The 19723-nt window shown below is 41.6% G+C and overlaps 1 protein-coding gene across 2 annotated transcripts in view; it reads right to left on the bottom strand.

Annotated features, from left to right (window-relative positions):
* Positions 1-19090, bottom strand: part of si:dkey-70p6.1 (uncharacterized protein LOC570575 homolog) — a 59382-nt gene extending 40292 nt beyond the window's left edge. For both annotated transcript variants that reach the window (XM_052094715.1, XM_052094716.1), the window contains exon 1: positions 18702-19090. The gene's annotated coding sequence lies outside the window, so the exon portion shown is untranslated. The remainder of the gene's footprint in view (positions 1-18701) is intronic.
* Positions 19091-19723: the final 633 nt, after the last annotated feature.

The raw sequence follows: 19723 nt of genomic DNA, 5'->3' as shown, positions 1-19723 counted from the left end.
TATTACCTTGTCTTGTTTCACTGTTGCCCTTTGTTTATCATTTTTGTCACTTTTGTAACTCCTTAGTTTTCAACTCCTTTTGTCCCTTGTTTAGTTCCATAGTCTCCTTGTTAGCTTTCGTGTTCACCGTTCATTGTTTGCACCTGCCCCCGTTAATTTGCCATTTGCTTCTGTTTATCATCTTGTTATCTTGTTTGAGTTCTGTTTGTTCATTGGCCCCTTTGTCCCTTGTTCATGTATTTATACCCCGGTTCTTTGTTCAGTCCCGGTCTATCGTTGTTTGTTGTTAGCCTGGTATGTGTTCCCTGCCTGAGTTCCCTGTTTTGTTGCCTGAGTTCCCTGTTTTGTTGCCTGAGTTCTCTGTTTTGTTTCATCGTGTTTAGTTTTCAGTTTTATGTTTTGTTTCCCCATTGAGGGTTGTTCCTTTGTGTTTACTTGCTCGTTTATTTAATAAAGTCAAACTGCATTTGGATCCGCATCTCCTCGTCTGCCTCGCTGCTCAATCGTTACACCTAACATGCCAAATAAATAAATATTTTTCATCCTTTCATTAACAATCACCTTTTTAAGGTGTATTTTTAATCACTTTCCACTCTTAATTAATCTACAAACAAATAGAGAAAAATTTACGTTTATCCAGTCAGAATTTATATTGCATTTTAACACCCAAGATGTTCTGCATGACCATGTGATTGCTTCATTTATTAAACGAGAAAGGAGGACTGATTTTCTCTTCAAGCAAATTGGTAAGTGATTTTTGCATTGTTATAGCAACATCAGGAGTTCCCTATCGAGAGGTCTCTCCTATTGCGTAAGTAGCTTACGCTATGGGAAAACTCAGTTTCTTGAGAAATATTGAAGTCTTTATGTAAAACGCATTGCAGCTGCACAGCAGACAGTAATGAGCGAGGCAGCTCGGTCATTGGCTGTGCTGCGGCAACTGCTCGAACCAATGACGGGGCGACTCTGAACGCGCGACCAATGGGCGCACGCCTCGCGTTCGCGCGCTCAGAGCCCGCCGAAATTAGCATAGCCAGGCTATATAATGGGCACCCCGTCATACGAGTTCCTTTAGATTTAACCTCCTTCAGCGAAGACCTCCTCTTCGCTGGATCCTCCGGATTGTTGGAGTCTTTCGCCCGCCGTTGACAAGCCTACAGCAGGACTGCTAAGAGGACGCCGGCGCCTTCAGCCGCCTCGAAGCCTTCTGCTACGCCATCCGACGCGTATCACTATATCCTTTTTACTAAGCTACTTTGCAAGTGTTTCGCCTTTGCGACACTTTTTGTATTTAGTAAAAGAGCAAATTCGAGGCGTTGTTCCAAATGCCTTCGACCTGCGCCTCGTGCAGAGGCCTTCTTCCTGACAGGGACCGTCACATTATCTGCATGAGCACGGGCACCAGCACGGTAAGAGAGTTCGCTGACCGCTTCACTGCAGCGAGCAAAACGTGTAAAACATTACCCAGTCCCCTTACAGGCAGCTGGAAATGTCTGTACAGCAGTCAATGGGCCAGTCACAGAACTCGCTCACCTGCAATCAAACGCCGTTTTCACGGCAACACACAGAAATCAAGGGGTCACGTGTCCACACTAAAGTGCGCACTCCCACATATCAATACTGTCCAAATAGTGCCGAATACTTTCCCAGCTCGAGCTGGATGCCCTATAAATGTTGATCGTGTGCCTATTGTCATGTATGCACCACTACACACAAGCACTGTTCCCACAGTTATAAACACTTCCCCAGTAAAAGCAGGAAATACTATAAATGTAGCGCACGTGCCTGCTGTCCTGCACGCACCCCTACACACAAACACTGCATGGCCAAAAACCCCGCCGCTAGCGGGAGGCTGTATGAAAGTGGCGCGCGTGCCTACCACAGTAGATGCACCCCCACCCATAAGCGCTGCCCATACAGTTCCAAACAGATCTCTGGCTCACGCCGCGAGCATCACAGATGCGACGCGCAAGCCAAGAAACTCCCCGCTAAGAGCGGGAAGCTTTATGGAAGTGGCATGCGTGCCTATTACAATGTATGCACCCCCACCCGTAAACACTGTCGTTTCAAACATTTCTCCGGCTCTTGCTGCGAGCATTACGGAGATAGCGCACGTGCCTGTAATCTCACACGCACCCCTGCACTCAACAAAGCTGCTCAGCGCGCGCCCGCGCCTCTGAGAGCTGTAAGCTCAGTGTTAGCACATTTTCTGCCTGTGTCATTAAGGGGTCACGTGTCCACACTAAAGTGCACACTCCCACAGTTACAAACACTGTATGCATGACCAAAAACACCCCGCCGCGAGCGGGAGGCTTTATGTAAGTGGCGCGCGTGCCTACTACAGTATATGCACCCCCACCCATAAGCGCTGCCCATACAGTTTCAAACAATTCTCTGGCTCATGTCGCGAGCATCACAGATGTGAAGAAATGTATGTTATTTCAACCCTCTCCTCTGCCCGAGGAGTGAATATTTTATCTCTCTGTTTTGGTTTAAATGGCCTGATAATGTGTGCTCTGGCTCTCTTGTGCCCAGAGAAGGACTGTCGTTCGTCAGTGTTTTGTGTGTGCGTTTGACCTTCTACCTAGGTTTTGAACCAGGGATGCACACCAGGCCGACTCGAAGACGCCCCGCGACCATCTGCGAGGTCACTTCAGACGTAAATCTCGGGCGCGGACGACAAGTGCGCTGATTAATGTTGATAGTGTTTGTTGTTTGTTGATGGTGATGAGTTCCTTGCTGATGAACTTTAAGAACATTTACATTTATGCATTTGGCAGACGCTTTTATCCAAAGCGACTTACAGTGCACTTATTACAGGGACAATCCCCCCGGAACAACTTGGTGTTTAGTGCCTTGCTCAAGGGCACAATGATAGGCCATTTAACTATCTATATGTTGTGACTTTATGTTCTTTTAGCCAATCAGGAGTAAAATAATGGAATGTACATCCTTGCAAATGGTATAATTGATGTAAGATTTTGTGTAAGGTACGAGTTAGCTTTCGATCTCCTCGTGAGACTTTACCCTGGCTCTACCAATTTCACTGCAAACTATTCTTCAGTAAATTTTGATTCTTTAATTGAATTTCTCGACTCCTGGTTTTCTTTCTCCATATCTGGTCCGGGTCATAACTGTTATACCCCTAACAATACAGTTTCAAACATTTCTCCAGCTCACGATGCGAGCATTACGGAGATAGCGTGCGTGCCTGTAATCTCACACGCACCCCTGCACTCGGCACTCAACACGGCTGCTCAGCGCGCACCTGCGCCTCTGGGAGCTGTAAACTCAGTGTTAGCACAAGGCAATTTGCCGGTGGGGCCCATACGTCACTGCGACACGCCCCCAGCCAACATTCAGCCCATATCTGTGCGAGCAAAAGCCTGGGAAAAAATCCCTGACATGCCAAAATGGGTTTTGAACATAATAAAACACGGTTACTCACTTCAATTCGCTCGCAGACCACCCGCTTTTCAGCGGTGGTCGAGACGAAAGTGAGGAAAGATGTGTCACATGTTCTACGCACCGAGGTGCTCAAACTGATAGAGAAGGCGCTATAGAATCTGTTCCTCCCTCTATGAGCGAGGCGGGTTTTTACAGCCGCTATTTTCTCGTCGAAAAAGGGCGGTGGCCTCCGCCCCATCCTAGATCTCAGACATCTGAACAAAGCTTTAATGATTCAGCTCGTTCAGAATGTTAACAACCAAACATATCCTCGCGCAAGTTCAGCCCGGGGATTGGTTTCTATCAGTGGATTTGAAAGACGCTTACTTTCACATTCTGATAGCGCCTCATCACAGGCCTTTTCTGAGATTTGCTTTCGAGGGACAGTCATACCAGTACACAGTACTACCATTCGACCTATCATTGGCCCCCGTACATTCACGAAATGTATGGATGCGGCACTTTCCCCTGAGACAGCGGGAGTCGCGAATACTGAATTACCTCGACGATTGGCTAATCATAGCACAATCAGAGGGTCAGTTAACGACGCACAGATCTTGGATTATCAGACATCTAGAATGCCTGGGTCTGAGAATCAATTTTGCAAAGAGCGTGCTATCCCCCAGCCAGAATATCTCTTTTCTGGGAATAGTGCTAGACTCAGTGCAGATGACAGCGTGCCTCTCATCAGAGCGTGCGCTCTCTATTCGACGCCTTGCAGCGTCATTCAGAGCGAGCGCTGCGCCCCATCAAACGATTTCAAAGAATGCTCGGTCTCATGGCCTCGGCATCAGCGGTACTCCAGCTAGGATTGTTGCACATGCGTCCTCTCCAGCGCTGGCTCAAGAGCCTTGTCCCCACTCACGCGTGGCGCTCGGGCCACTTTTTGATCAGAGCGAATCACGGCTGTATAAAAGCCCTGACGCCCTGGAAAGCCGTCAACTGGTATCAAACCGGCTTGAGTCTGGGCGTAAATACGCGGAGAAAAATGATCACGACAGATGCCTCCAAAATAGGATGGGGGGCCCTTTACGAGGGCAGGCCTGTATCCAGCTTTTGGTCAAACCCGGAAAAGCGCCTACATATAAACTGTCTGGAAATGAAAGCGGTCGCCTTGGCTCTCAGAGCCCTGCTTCCGTACCTGAAAAACGAACATGTCCTGGTCCGAACGGACAACATGACGGTAGTTTCGTATATAAATCGCCAGGGTGGACTCGAGCTCCCTGCACTCTATGGCCAGGGAGCTCATCTTATGGTCACAACACCACCTGCGCTCACTGAGAGCAGCGCATGTGCCAGGCGCCCTGAACCAGGGAGCAGACATGCTGTCCAGAGACAAGGTTCTCCCAGGAGAATGGTCTCTCCACCCCCTGATGGTTCAGTGGTTATGGCAAAACTTTGGCGAGGCAGAGGTCGACCTCTTCGCCTCCAGGAAAACGCGCAATGCCCCTTTTCTTCTCAAAGAGCACGGACGCGCTCGCCCAAGTCTGGCCGAGCCGCCCCTTGTATGCTTTTCCCCGATCGCGATGCTACCTCAGGTCATCAGTCGGATCAGGGAAGTGAGATGTGCAGTGCTCCTGGTAGCCCCACTCTGGAACAACCAAGCGTGGTTTCCAGAACTGATGCAGATGATGCAATCTGCCCCATGGCCGATTCGTTGAGGCTAGACCTCCTCAGGCAGGCCAGCGGGATGATTCTTCATCCCGCCCGATCTGTGGGCCCTCCATGCATGGCCCCTCAGCGGGTTCCGAGAACCTCCCCAGTGGAGTTTTGAGAACCATCACTGGCGTGAGCACCCTCTACAGGCTTATATGCCCAAAAGTGGAAAGTGTTCAGTGACTGGTGTGATACCAAGAGCTTGAACCCCAAATCATCGCGAGATACCAAGTGTACTCGCCTTTTTGCAAGAGCTGCTGGAGGCGGGCGCACACCCTCCATGCTCAAAGTCTATGTGGCTGCCATAGCGGCGTCACACAATCCTGATAAAGGGCGTTCATTAGGGAAAAGCGACCTAATCATTACGTTTCCTAAGAGGCTAGGAGGATGAACCCTCCTCGCCCCCTCGGTGCAGATCTGGGACCTGGCCCACGGTCCTGGGCGCACTCAAGAGTGCCCGTTCGAACCTCTCCGAACCGTGCACCTTAAACAGCTCTCGCTCAAAACTGCGCTCTTGCTGGCACTCGCCTCAGTCAAGAGAGTGGGCGACCTGCTCGTGCTGTCATCAAGCGCTGCTTGCCTGGAATTTGGACCTAACGACTGCAGAGTTGTCCTTAGGCCAAAGCACGGGTATATTCCTAAAGTGCTCTCCACACCCTTCAGAGCACAGGTGATATCTCTGGCAGCCTATCGTCCCCAGCAGGCGAAGCGGCGCTAATTTACTCTGCCGGTCAGGGCGCTCAGAGTATATTTGGAGCGTTCTGCCCTGTTCAGACAGACGGAACAATTATTCGTAGGCTTTGGCGGTCGCACTAAAGGTCTCGCAGTCTCAAACAAAGAATATCGCGCTGGATAGTGGATGCTATAGCGCTAGCTTATGAAGCCAAGGGCCTTCAATGCCCCTTAGGCATCAGAGCTCACTCTACGAGGAGCATGGCCTCCTCGTGGGCTTGGTCGAGTGGGATACCCATTGAAGATATTTGTGCGGCGGCGGGCTGGGCCTCGCCTTCGACATTTATCAGGTTTTATAACCTACAGGTCCCCTCATTGCATTCCAACATTCTATCAGCCTGACTGTAGAGTATGTATATGCTGAGCATTATCTCCTCCCTTATAAGGTCCGTCTCTGACCGACTTAGAGGATTTTTTATGCATATCAGGACATAGAAAAAATGCATTCCAACATTCTATCAGCCTGACTGTAGAATGGACTGGAGTATGTATATGCTGAGCATTATCTCCTCCCTTATAAGATCCGTCTCTGACCGACTTAGAGGATTTTTTATGCATATCAGTACATAGAAAGATGCAATCCAACATTCTATCAGCCTGACTGTAGAATGGACTGGAGAATGTATATGCTGAGCATTATATCCTCCCTTATAAGGTCCGTCTCTGACTGACTTAGAGGATTTTTTATGCATATCAGTACATAGAAAAAAATGCATTCCAACATTCTATCAGCCTGACTGTAGAATGGACTGGAGTATGTATACGCTGAGCATTATCTCCTCCCTTATAAGGTCCGTCTCTGACCGACTCAGAGGATTTTTTATGCATGCCAGTACATAGAAAAATGCATTCCAACATTCTATCAGCCTGACTGTAGAATGGACTGGAGTATGTATATGCTGAGCATTATCTCCTCCCTTACAAGGTCCGTCTCTGACTGACTTAAAGGATTTTTATGCATATCAGTACATAGAAAACTCAGTACATAAGATATGTGCTTGTGTTTGTACTATGAGCGCCCACCATGGACCACCTTGGAAGGGCTCTATACTATCCCATTATGTAGCTCGCCGTTGGCGGCTCATGGAATAATCACTTTGCTTTAAGGCTCAGGCATCTGCCTCTGGCTTTATAGAGCCAAGTCAGCACGCACGGCATTTTACATGGTGTTCCCATAGCGTAAGCTACTTACGCAATAGGAGAGACCTCTCGATAGGGAGCGACTCGGTTACTAACGTAACCTCGATTCCCTGAGAGGAGGAGCGAGTATTGCGTAAGCTGCCATGCTTGTGCTTGGTCAGTTCGTTTCAGTCGATTGAACCTAAAGGAACTTCGTATGACGGGGTGCCCATTATATAGCCTGGCTATGCTAATTTCGGCGGGCTCTGAGCGCTGACGCGGTAGCGCCCATTGGTCGCGTGTTCAGAGTCGCCCCGTCATTGGTTCGAGCAGTTGCCGCAGCACAGCCAATGACCGAGCTGCCTCGCTCATTACTGTCTGCTGTGCAGCTGCAATGCGTTTTACATAAAGACTTCAATATTTCTCGAGAAACTGAGTTTTCCCGTAGCGTAAGCTACTTACGCAATACTCGTTCCCTCCTCTCAGGGAACCGAGGTTACGTTACTAACCGAGTCGTTTTCTGTGTGTAAATTAGGCTGCTGGAGCATTCAGTTTCGGATCAAGTTTTGAAAAGTAGTGCTGCATTCCATTCAACATGGAAAGTCGTATTTTACAACTTCCTACTACGAAAAGTGCGATGGATGCATCTTTAAGTCAGAATTACAACTTATAGGCTCGTGCATGAATTCTCAACTCGATGCAAGTGCATGATGTCACACAAACACGTCGACACTCAGGTAGATAAACAAAGTAAGTGTTTAACATTACTTTTAAGTAATATTGGTAAATGAGTTTGTTTCCAAATTACATGATATTAAAGTTTGTTTAACAAACGCCTGCAGAAACAGGAGTATAAAACATTATAATCTCTTTTGATAATCGTACACCTGCAGCATTGTTTATCAGTTGGGTTGCTAGGAGACATCTCTAATGATAGTCAAACCCCTGCTAAGCTAACGGTAGCATTGCAGTTCCGAATATCGGCGAATGGAAAGCATTTATGGTTGGAGATATCAAGTAGGAATATCCCATATCCAACTTGAATGGAACGCAGCATAATGTGTACCCTGACGAAACGAAATTTGTTGCAAGCAACATTTAAATCGCAAATATTATTCGATTTGTCCAGGTATTTTAGACCTATTTTAGACTGTTCGGGAGACGTCCATTTCACAAAACAGTCAAGCAGTTAAAATTAGGCTTGTTTGAGCATTACATTTCGTTTCATATTCTGGCTTTCGTGCGTGGACGTATTTTTTAAAAGTATATTGGTATTATTAGTTAGCGCCGACATAATGTATGATGCCCAAAGGCATAGGGTGGCTTATTCATTGTGAAACTGTATTTTCTTAATGGCATGAATCACACTAAAGGCCTAGTCTGCATAGCCCGCCACTGCTCGAAAGTGACAGTGACAGACTGAGACGAACAAGGAAAAAAATGTACACTTTCTGGACTAAATTGGGTATGTGTGAGGAGCTTGTGGCTAAATCTACATTTTGTCTTTGCTGAGCTAATTAAATAGTGAAGAGCTTGTTTCCTGAGTAATAACACATTTAGATGCTGCTTGGGAAGGAACAGAGCCCTGTCTCTGTTACACAGTCCCTGTCTTTACTCTCAGGCGTATTAATTTGCCTTTCTGAAAAACCAACTCATTCAAGCAAGACAGAATCCTGTTTAATTGGGAAAATCAGCTAATGCTGAGCAATTATTTAGGATACCCTCTTAAAATTATTACCACTTCATATTTGATTAATGTGAACAAGCAAAAGGAAAACATCCTGTTCACACTTAATTGGAGAATTCTGTTGCATTTAGGGACACATCTTACTGTCCAGCACACAATTTTAATTAAAAAACAAATGAATTATAAAAACCCCTCCAGTCTTGAGAGCTCCAAACAGAAGTCATAATCTATTACTACAATATACAACTACATACAACTCTGTGACTACAATATAAATTTAGCTGGCAAAGAATGTGTAACAGTAATGTTGTTAAAATGTGCAAAAAATGTCAATAGGTATGAGGCCACTATATAGTTATGATCTATCTGGAATACTTTATTCTGATTAATTGCAACATTCTGCAGTCAAATATTTCTAGAATTAACTGTTGTCCCAGACAACCAATTTCCTACATAGCTGTGTTGGTTCATGTCTCTCATATCACTTTCTTCTTCATGTTCATGTATTTATTTATTTGATCAGCTGTGTAATAACCAACATTAATGTACAGTCCAAATAGTTTAAATGTAAATAAAGAGAGCTATCTGATAACTTTACCATTAATCTCAAAGTCAGTTGAAGTTTTTTTCACACTGTTAAAAGAAAAGAAAGTCAGTCACTTGTGAAACATCTACTATAACAATTTGGGATTTATGTAAAAAATATATACCTGTGATGATTTCCTTAAATTCTTTGTTGATAAAATACAAGATATTAGATCACATATTGTGCCCTTTATTACATATACTTCGGAACCTTCTCCGCCCCCTAACTCATTTGATCATTTTCACCCTGTGTCCTGGTCTCAATTATTAGAAATAGTTTCTTTAATGAAACCTGCTAACTATCCTTTGGATGTCTTGCATTCACAGCTTTTTAAAAATGTTCTCACTTCCATTGCTCCTATTTTGCTGGCTATAATAAATAGCTTTCTACATTTACATTTTACATTTATGCATTTGGCAGATGCTTTTATCCAAAGCGACTTACAGTGCACTTATTACAGGGACAACCCCGCGGAGCAACCTCTAGTTAAGTGCCTTGCTCAAGGACACAATGGTGGTGGCTGTGGGGATCGAACCGACATCATTCTGCTTAACAGTTTAGTGCTTTAGCCCACTATGGCACCACCACTCCTACTCCTTTCTGAGTAATGGAGTTGTTCCTGCCAGTTTTAAACATGCTTTAGTCCAGTCCCTGTTGAAAAAACCCCACCTTGACCCCACTATCTTTAACAATGGGGCATTATTCCTTCTAACTTATTTGACAAATTTCAATCTGTTTTCAGGGCACTGCATGGTACAAAATCTGCACTGCTTAAGGTAACAAATGACATTTTATTTTCCCACAACTCTGGGAATGGTGCCATTTTAATTTTATTAGATATAAGTGCAGCATTTGACACCATAGATCACCATATCCTCTTAAATCGCCTTGTGTTTGTTGTCGGTATCAAAGGGCTGGTGTTAAAATGGTTTGACTCCTATCACAAAGAGAGGACTATGTCTGTCAGCATTGGTGGTTTTTCTTCATCCTCTGCACCCCTTACATATGGTGTTCCACAGGGTTCCATATTGGGTCCCCTACTCTTTTCTCTGTATATGCTTCCTCTTGGTTCTATCATTCAAAAATACAATATTTCATATTGTATGTTATGCTGTTATGCTGACAATTCACAACTCTATTTCCCTGTTAAGTCTACCAATAGCAGTTCATTACCTAACCTATTTTCCTGTCTTGAGGATATAAAGTGTTGGATGTCACATAATTTCCTTCAATGTAATGAAAATAAAACTGAATTGATTGCATTTGGCTCTCTGTTATGCATCTCGAGCATTGGTAACCAGTTAGGTCCTTTATCTTCTAACTTGCATAACAATGTTAAGAACCTTGGTGTAATTTTCGATTCTGAAATGCTTTTTGATAAGCAAGTTAGTGCCGTTGTTAAAAGAAGCTTATTCCACCTTAGGCCCATTTCTAAATAACCTGATTCTTTCACGGAAAGATCTGGTAACTGTTTTTCATGCCCTTGTTACTTCTAGGCTAGATTACTGTAATTCCTTGTATGTGGGCCTGCCTCAGTCCTCCCTTGCATGTCTGCAGATGGTTCAAAATGCAGTGGCAATATTTTTAACTGGTTCAGGAAAAAGATATCAGATTTCACTTTTTGATTTAAGGCCTTGCATGTTTTTACCCTGCAATATATTTGTGATCTTCATGCACATTCTGCTCTGAGATCTTTCAGGTCCTGTAAATGAGAATATGGAATGGAGCTAAATAATTGGTTAAAGTCTAAGGGTGATCAGGCATTTTCAGTGGCGGCCCCAAATTGAGGAACAGCTTTCCAATGATTTAGAAGAGATTAAGCTACCATTATGGTGAGGAGTGGAGCTTGAGCTAACAATAAAGACAGGAAGATGTCTCACATAAAATTGATTACTCACTTCATTGAGAAAATGCTGTGCTAACCATAGCATAGTAACTAAACTACTCTCTGTAGTGCTTCCAACCAGCATGTTTTAACATGCTTACATTGACTAGTTAGTACTTAAAGAAATAAAAGAGATTTAAAAGAGAGTTACACTGACACACCTAGTTTTGTTGGGTTTACCCAATTCAACTAGGCTCTTCTACACAAATGTTTGTGTTGAGATTACATAGTAGTTTTAAGTTAAGAAAGCTCATTTCAAACATGTGGAACCACTGTCCAGAGTTATTTTAACTTTTTCAGCATAATGTGCTATTTATGGCATGTAGCCTACCAGCAGAAGCAAACCAGCCAAACCTTGATCCCCTGCATCCACCCAGCATGCACTGCTTCTAGCTCTATAATTCAATGCTTAAACTCTGCTCCCTTGTGGTTAATGTTTGCAACTACAAATGCTTCAAGCATCAAAAGCTTACAGGTCCCCCTTAAATTACCCCCGTAGCATCAGTATGTCTAAACTCCAGAAAATATGGTCACAAGCTCATGAAAAATACTCCTTTTTGGGAGGGGGTTCTCTATTTTGCTCTTCATTATTACATATGTGTTTGGAGTGGAACTTTGAAGGAATCAGATCACATAACAATTGCAGATTTCCATCTCTATTTTAAACACCAGCTTCTTTTTTCAAGTAAATTACTTCCCAAGAGAAAGAAAAAGAAAGACAGAGAGCATTTCTGTGTGTAAGGAAGTAAGGAATCGAGAAAGAGTAGATTGAGGAATGGCACGTTTTAATTACTGTGAAGCCCTAGATTTCAGTCAGAGAGAAACTGGCACGTCCCCCCAAACCCCCGAGACATGACTCTCTCTCGTCTCCTCCCCCTCTCTTTTCTTCCTTCTTGCCTCTCTTTCTGTCCGTTCAACATCAGCAAAATGAATGGGGGAAAGACTACAAGACGATATGAGAGCCAATTAACAACATAAATGATGAAAACAATTATATTTGAACAAAATCACAGAGAAACTGAGGTTTAAAGGGATAGTTCACCCAAAAATGAAAATTCCGTCATCTTCCATGAAATAACTTACTTCCATGGAATAAAAAAGGAGATGTTATGCAGAATGTTAGCCTGAGTCACCATTCACTTTCATTCATCTTTTTTTCGATACAATGAAAGTAACAGGTGACTTAAGGCTGTAATTCTGCCTAGCATCTAATTTTGTTCTCACTGGAAGAACATGAGGGGGATTAAACAATGACCTTATTTTCATTTTTTGGTAAAATATCCCTTTAAGTGGTCTCTTAGCAGTGTGGCTGTTTATGTCTTCGTGAAACATGTTTAATGATTTATTAGAGAGAAACTGGTAGTAAAACAGAGTGTTCTCTGTCATCTTGTCTTGGGTTTAAGATAAACACATCTTTGCAAACCACCCAGCACATCACACAACTGCTAAATTGTAACTATTACAATACTTACTGATAAAATTTTACTATTTCTATGCTATTACAACACTAACAGCAAACAGTACCACAACTCACTTCAGACAACAAATGTAATGATCTTAAATTATAGGTGAGGCTTGCTAAGGCTATTGCTTTTCTTATTGTTCATGTTTAAAATTAGCAATTTGAACAAACCTCTAACCCACATATGAAACTTGTGTAAGTTCCACACCGCTTGTGCTACATACATGGGAGAGGTGAGGGAGAGAGGAGATGTGCTTTTATTTTTTTGCTTTAAGTGCTTGTCTCCTGATAATCTTGTAATTTTTGCCTGACAAAAAATAAAACAGGCCAAGAAAACCCCCCCTTGACTTACATTGAAGCATGGCCCCAAGTCATATCTATAGGGACCAGAATGTCACAGAGACTTGGGCATGGGCTCTTTTGGTTTGGGCTTAGCAATCACCTAGCAACACCATAGTACCCATCAAACAACCACCCATAAGGCCCTAGCAACCTCATATCAATGTGATACAAACCACTCAGAATCTTAACAACTGCAAAGCAATCCACTTTTGATCATCAAAAGACAAAAAATCAGCCTACACATGATGACAACGTATCTCTCTTCTTTACATCTAAAGTTCTAGACTAATCCAGAAAAATCATTTTAAAATGATATTCAAAATCTCTCCAGTTCTCATGCAAATTCAACTCTGTAAAAAAAAGGACACAAAACACCTATTTACTGTTTCTTAGAGCAACATAACTCTACTTACGAAAACTACATTTGTAGAGTTTGTCTAAATGGGTTACAGGAAATAACAGCCCCGGTGCAATTGAGTTGCTGGAGTGAATTCAGTTGTGTATCTCATACTGTGCATCTTGTGCTATGAATAGAAGGCGCCCAAATAATATATCAGGAATAATTTCCTACTATCAGTCTGAGTTTACACAGCCTGACTGTACATCTCTCCTAAATAACACTACTATTCATCTTAGGAAAAACAATTGTTGAAAGTTGTAGAAACTGCTTAAAAAGCAAAAGAGAACTCCATTTGTCGTTTAAAAAAAACATTAAAATATATTAAAATACAGTATTAGTATACAGGAACTATAGGGACACATTTCTAAAGTGATAAATAGCCTCCAGTGCTGAACTGTAGACCAAAATGTAATGACTGAAAAAACAGACTGTAGGGTCAGCAGGGATTCCTGTCCTTATGATCTTTGTCAAGAGCAGACAAGAACCCTCTGACCTCTCTGTAAGAGCCTGTGGGGATATGTTATGAAAAATCGTAATCTTCCTCTTTCACTTATACAAAGACACCTAGTCAAAAGCAGACTGGAGTGGTGCGTCCATCACGTCAAAAGTGAATAGATCCCTTTATAATCAATGAAGCTGTCTTGAAACATCCGTTGTACTGCGTCACACAGCGCTAACAGTAAACAGATGCTCTCTTCTATTGCTGATGTGCTGCTGAGCTACTTTATTATCCAGTCCATCTGAAATACAATTATTTTACTTTCAAATATAATACGTTCGATATGACGTCTAAAATATTTTTTACATGAATTTATTTTGTTACATATTTAAATAACTTCTGACTGCTACATTAAAGCAGCAAATATATACCAATATATACAGTAGATTAGTGGTCGATCATTATGGGGTTTTAATGTTGAATTTTTAAACAAATGTAAAAGTTTATGAATTGGCCATTGAAAATCCCATTGATCAACCACTAATCTGAATATTGGGTGTGGGATGTGTCTCCCTCAATGTCGATGGTGGTTACGGCCTTAACCATGCCAGATAATGTGTTCAATAACAGGGTTTACCAAGATAAAGTGAGAAGTATTTGGTCAAGTGATCTCAGCATGTCAGCCCCTATGAGGCTACCCGCTCCATGTAAAGTAAAACAGCTTTAATTTGGTTATATAATACAAGTTTCTTCTCAAGTGAGTGTACATGATTTAAATACTGCAGTTCTAAAACATTCAAATCAGACAAATTTTGTAGTCATTTTCTAGTCAAGTGCTCTAACCCACAAAAAAGGAGCAATCGATGACTCATAATTTAAAATGTAAGTTAATAATAACAAATATAGCACATACGTGAAATGTATATTTAATTTTATTTACAAATGTTACCAAGAATGGTTTCAGAATAACTTAAACTATGCTGCTTCTTTTTTAGAAAAAATGTAATGAACAAAAAGCAGTGCTGACAGTATATATTTATAGAGATAATATCAAATATATATATATATATATATATATATATATATATATATATATATATATATATATATATATATATATATATATATATATATATATATATATATATGTATCAGGAAGTGTAAAATAATATGAAGGATAAAAATAGACCATGATGGAAATTTGACAACAGTCCATCAGATATTTGTTGTGTGACCTCTGTATGTGACCTGTAAAGCTGGCATATGAGTGTCAATTGTAAAACAGTCAGAAAATACAATAAACAAGTACAAAGGTCAGGCCATGTGAGTGGAGAAACAAGCCCAGCATCTCTATTCAGATACTATACATACTAAATAATATTATGTAACAAGCACAAAACTTGTGTAAAGTGTAGTAGTATAAAAACATTTTTATGGCATTTGATCTTTACTAAATATGTTAATGTTACTATTCATTAAAAGTATTAAATGTACTATTCATTAAATGTATTAGCTCAATTATTAATTCAGCGTTTCTCACGGCAGGCAAATGCAAAAAGAAAAATCAATTTGTGACATTCGAGTTGTGTTTTTATTAGTCGACTAGCTGGTACAGTACGATTACTTGCTTAATCAATTACTCATGCACATCCCTAACAGATATAGGCTGTAAGTTGCCTCCTGTGCTTTAAGAGAGTCTGGAGCTATGACCACTCATCTGCACGATAAGCCTGAGAGAAGGAACTCCTCTGCATTTCACAGTATCATCACTAGAGCCTCGAGTTTAATGGATGTCTGCTTGCAGGGACTTATCACACCGTCACAGACCAACAGAAAATCTAGGATGCAAACCTCTCAAAATCTGCAGTCTTTGTTCACTCTGTAGGCAACCACAGGATAAGCAAGAGGCTGAGGAACTTTAGTACAGGGGAAACACATTTCAGATGTGACAAAATGAGGCGTGCGATTCACGTAAAATGTTTCCAGTGCAGAGGATGACTTTCATGCACTGCATTTTTAAAGGGATCATTCACCCAGACATGTCGTTCCAATCCTGTGAGACTTTCCTTCTTCAGTGGAACACATGAGGAGAGATTATGAAAAATGTATGTAGCTCTTTCCCATACAATGAAAGTGAATGGTGACTGAGGTTTCTTTCGTGTTTCATGTATCTACTTTCATGTTTGACGGAACAAGGAACGTCATACATGTTTTGAAACAAAATGAGAGTAAATAATGACAGAATTTTCATTTTTTAAGAAACTATCCCTTTAAGGGTTAGAATTTGTTTGACTGATGTCATTCTGAAGATAGAAATGTTATTGATATCCTGATTTGTTTGGTCTGTTTCATTGTTTTCCGCTTCCTTCGTCCATGAAAAAGATCAGCAAGGCTTTTTTGTGTCTTTTTGACCAACCCCGTCTGCTTTCTCTTAAAACCAGGCAATGGAAAATGGCGTAAATCAAACTATTTACTTTTTGAAGAAAAACGTGGTTATACTTGAAAAAAAAAAACATTGAAACAAAAAAAGCTAATCAAACTAAAACATAATCAAAAACAGGCTTTGGACAAAGAGACCCACAGTACACACAGCTTCCAAAAAATGGGAAGGGTTTGAAACTACTTGTGAGAACATTTATGTTAAATTAAACATTTTATTGAAATTTGTATATTTCTCTATTTATATTTACTGACTGTATTTAAATTAACTTTAGGATAGAGTGCAGCCCTATAATTTAATTTTTTTTAAAGGAACCATCTGGAAGAAACAGTTATTTCAAAGAATGTGATCCAATGTAGGCTTTTCTCGTTCATTGATTGGACTGTACAGACTTTTCTTCTTGATTCTCTGCTGCTCATGGTTGGGGACACCATATCTGTTCCAGTCTCAACCAGTCAACAGGAAGCTTATGTGATTGAGCAGCTTGGCCCCAATGGTCTGATTCACTGCAGCCACTCAATGAATCAGATGCATGTATGGTACCCTCAAAACCTAAATCTGTCTGCTTTTAAGTGTATGCACTGACAGGTGATGAGTGGGGAATCATCACACACTGTGAGCCAGAACTGACAAGCATTCTCTCGACACTTATTAGCGAGATATACTGGGGCTTGTTCGGTCATCTGTGCTATATTTAGTGTATGTACTTTAATTGTGTGTTTTATCTAGGCTCGAATGCTGTGCAAAGATGACAATAAAACAACCTGTCCTGTGTGTTTAAAGGAGTGTTCTGGGTTCATTACAGGTTAGGCTCAAATGACAGCAGTTTAAACGAATGATTACCACACACAAAGAAATAGAATCATCTGTTGTTGTTGTTGCTGTTTTTTTTAAATCAAATTAAGGCACTTGCAATGGAAGTGAATGGGGCCAGTCCATAAATGTTAAAATACCCACTGTGTCAAAAGTATAGCAACAAGATGTAAACATTTTATGTGTTAACATGATATTAGTGTGATTAAATCGCTTACCGGGATTACAGGGTTTACTGATGTTACGTCCTCATGACAACTAAGTTGTAATATTGAAGTTAACAAAGATAAGGTGAGTAAGTAATTTTATCACACTAAAATCATGTCAAAATATATAATATTTACATCTTCTGGCTATACTTTTGAAACACTATATTTTTATTAAACCCTAAACATTAACTTGTCCCGTGCATAAATTACACATCAACATTTTCAAAAAGCCTACTGCTTCTATAATGCACACATACACTCACTGAACACTTTAATAGGAACACCTGTACACCTACTTATTCATGCAATTAATCAGCCAATCATTTAACAGCAGTGCAATGCATAAAATCATTCAGATACAGGTCAGGAGCTTCAGTTAATGTTCACATCAACCATCAGAATGGGTAAAAAGAAAATGTATCTCAGTGATTTTGACTGTGGCATGATTGTTGGTGCCAGACAGACTGGTTTGAGTATTTCTGTAACTGCTGATGTCCTGAGATTTTCATGCACAACAGTCCCTAGAAAACATCTAGTGAGTGGCAGTTCTGCAGACCAAAATGCCTTGTGGGAATGGGCAGACTGGTTCAAGTTGACAGTAAGGCTACAGTAACTCAGATAACCACTCTGTAGAATTGTAGTGAGCAGAATAGCATCTCAGAATGCACAACAATTTCGAACCTTGAGACGGATGAACTACAACAGCAGAAGACCACATTGGGCACTTTATTAGGACCATACTGTTCCTAATAAAGTGCTCAGTGAGTGTCTGTCGCAAGAACCTCTAAGAAACCAGTTCGTTTGGACTGCGGCGGTTTCAGCAGACACGCGTCAACAGGTTAACCGGGGGGTGGGGGTGGGGGGGTATCCGAATGCATTGATTTGTTATGTCCCGCAGCGGTCGACCTCTTATTCAGCTAGAGTAATTCGTTGCTCCCGTGGGTATTGTCCCGCCAATCACCAGTGCACTCAGGAAATAATCTGGCAAGATCAAAGTGGAAATGCACGCGCAGTGCAGGCGCGTCCTCGGGGCCAGCTCCCACAACAGACAGCAAGAGGTTTCCATCGAAATCCTTTTTAATTGAAGGGCAAAAACAAATAAATGACCGGCTGTCATGTCGCTGCTCTGTTAATTCATTCTATAATTCACGGTATTAATTCTTCTACCAAACAGTGCTCGTTTCCGCTGAGTGGGAGCGTGCCAGATCCTAAAGCTCTGCTTATAAATCGTTTAATTAAGCGTCGAATCACAAAGGGTAATGCGGCTACATTGAGGCTGTTGCACACGTGTCGTCTGACTTGTATGAAACGCGCTATTAATCTCTTATAAACAGGACGAATATTCTCCCCACCTCCACTAGCAAATGATTATGCTATGTTATACATTCTGATATGCGTTTAATACAGCATTTCTGAAAATGATCTTGTTCCATAATTCCAATGATACACGTATACAGAGATGCTGCTGAAGGGCTCATACTCACTCAGTTTAGGGATTCAGGGGGCGCGTCTCCGTGCAGCATCCACCTCGCTGGACTCTCGGCTGCTGCTGAAATGTCTGGCACCCGGTCGGACCCCGGAACACCGCAAGCATAATCAATAACCTGCGTTGAGCCTGGATTCGTATGTTAGGTAGGACATGTGTGCGACATGGCATTTGGCGTCCTCATCGCAACCTCTGACCATTCCCATTGTTCCTGTGCATTCAGCGTCGCTCACAAGGCAAAAGGTGCAAACGCACAGCTGAGTTACTCCAAGTCGAGGTTCGGTTGTGATAGCAAAAGCACGTCACATTTGCCTCCGTTGAGTCTCAAAGCCTCCTCAAGCCTCAGCCCTGTCTCGAGCATCGGCGACGGTACCATATGACAGCGCGGTTCCCACTCCATTGGCATCTGGAGCTCGCGTTTTGCGCCACTTCACGGCGAGTACGGGAATGACAGTACGGGCCAGACAGCAGTACTGGTGTAGTGAACATAACAGGAACATTTTAACCCAAAACGGTCTTTGGCAAAAAAAAAAAAATTTAAAAAATAAAAAATAAAATTAAAAAAAAAAATATATATATATATATATATATATATATATATATATATATATATATATATATATACTTTACCTCAGTTGTCATAACTGAAAATGTGCAGTTTTTACCCCCAAGAGCTATTTAAAAGTATCATTGTACCCCGTGGTTTTTGGTCCTTTTTTGTGAGTTGAAAACATGTTTGTTCCAGTCACTTGCTGTAGTCAATGCTATGTGATCTGTCCATTAAATGAACAGTTCACTGAAAAATGTATTCTGAATTTACTCACCTTCATATTCTTTTAAACCTGTGTGACTTTCTTTATTCCATGGAACACAAAAGGCAGACAGAATTTTAGCATCAGTCATTATTCATCATCGCATCTTTTCTTCCATACAAGGAAAATAAATGGCAAATATTATATAATTTTGTGTTTCACGATAGAGAGAAAGTCATGTAAGTACTGAATGACATCTGGGTGAGTA

Source organism: Xyrauchen texanus, chromosome 27 (assembly GCF_025860055.1).
Source record: "Xyrauchen texanus isolate HMW12.3.18 chromosome 27, RBS_HiC_50CHRs, whole genome shotgun sequence".
NCBI classification, from domain to species: Eukaryota; Metazoa; Chordata; class Actinopteri; order Cypriniformes; family Catostomidae; genus Xyrauchen; species Xyrauchen texanus.
Note: the sequence above shows the minus strand (reverse complement) of the source record. Positions and strands in the feature narration are given on the sequence as shown.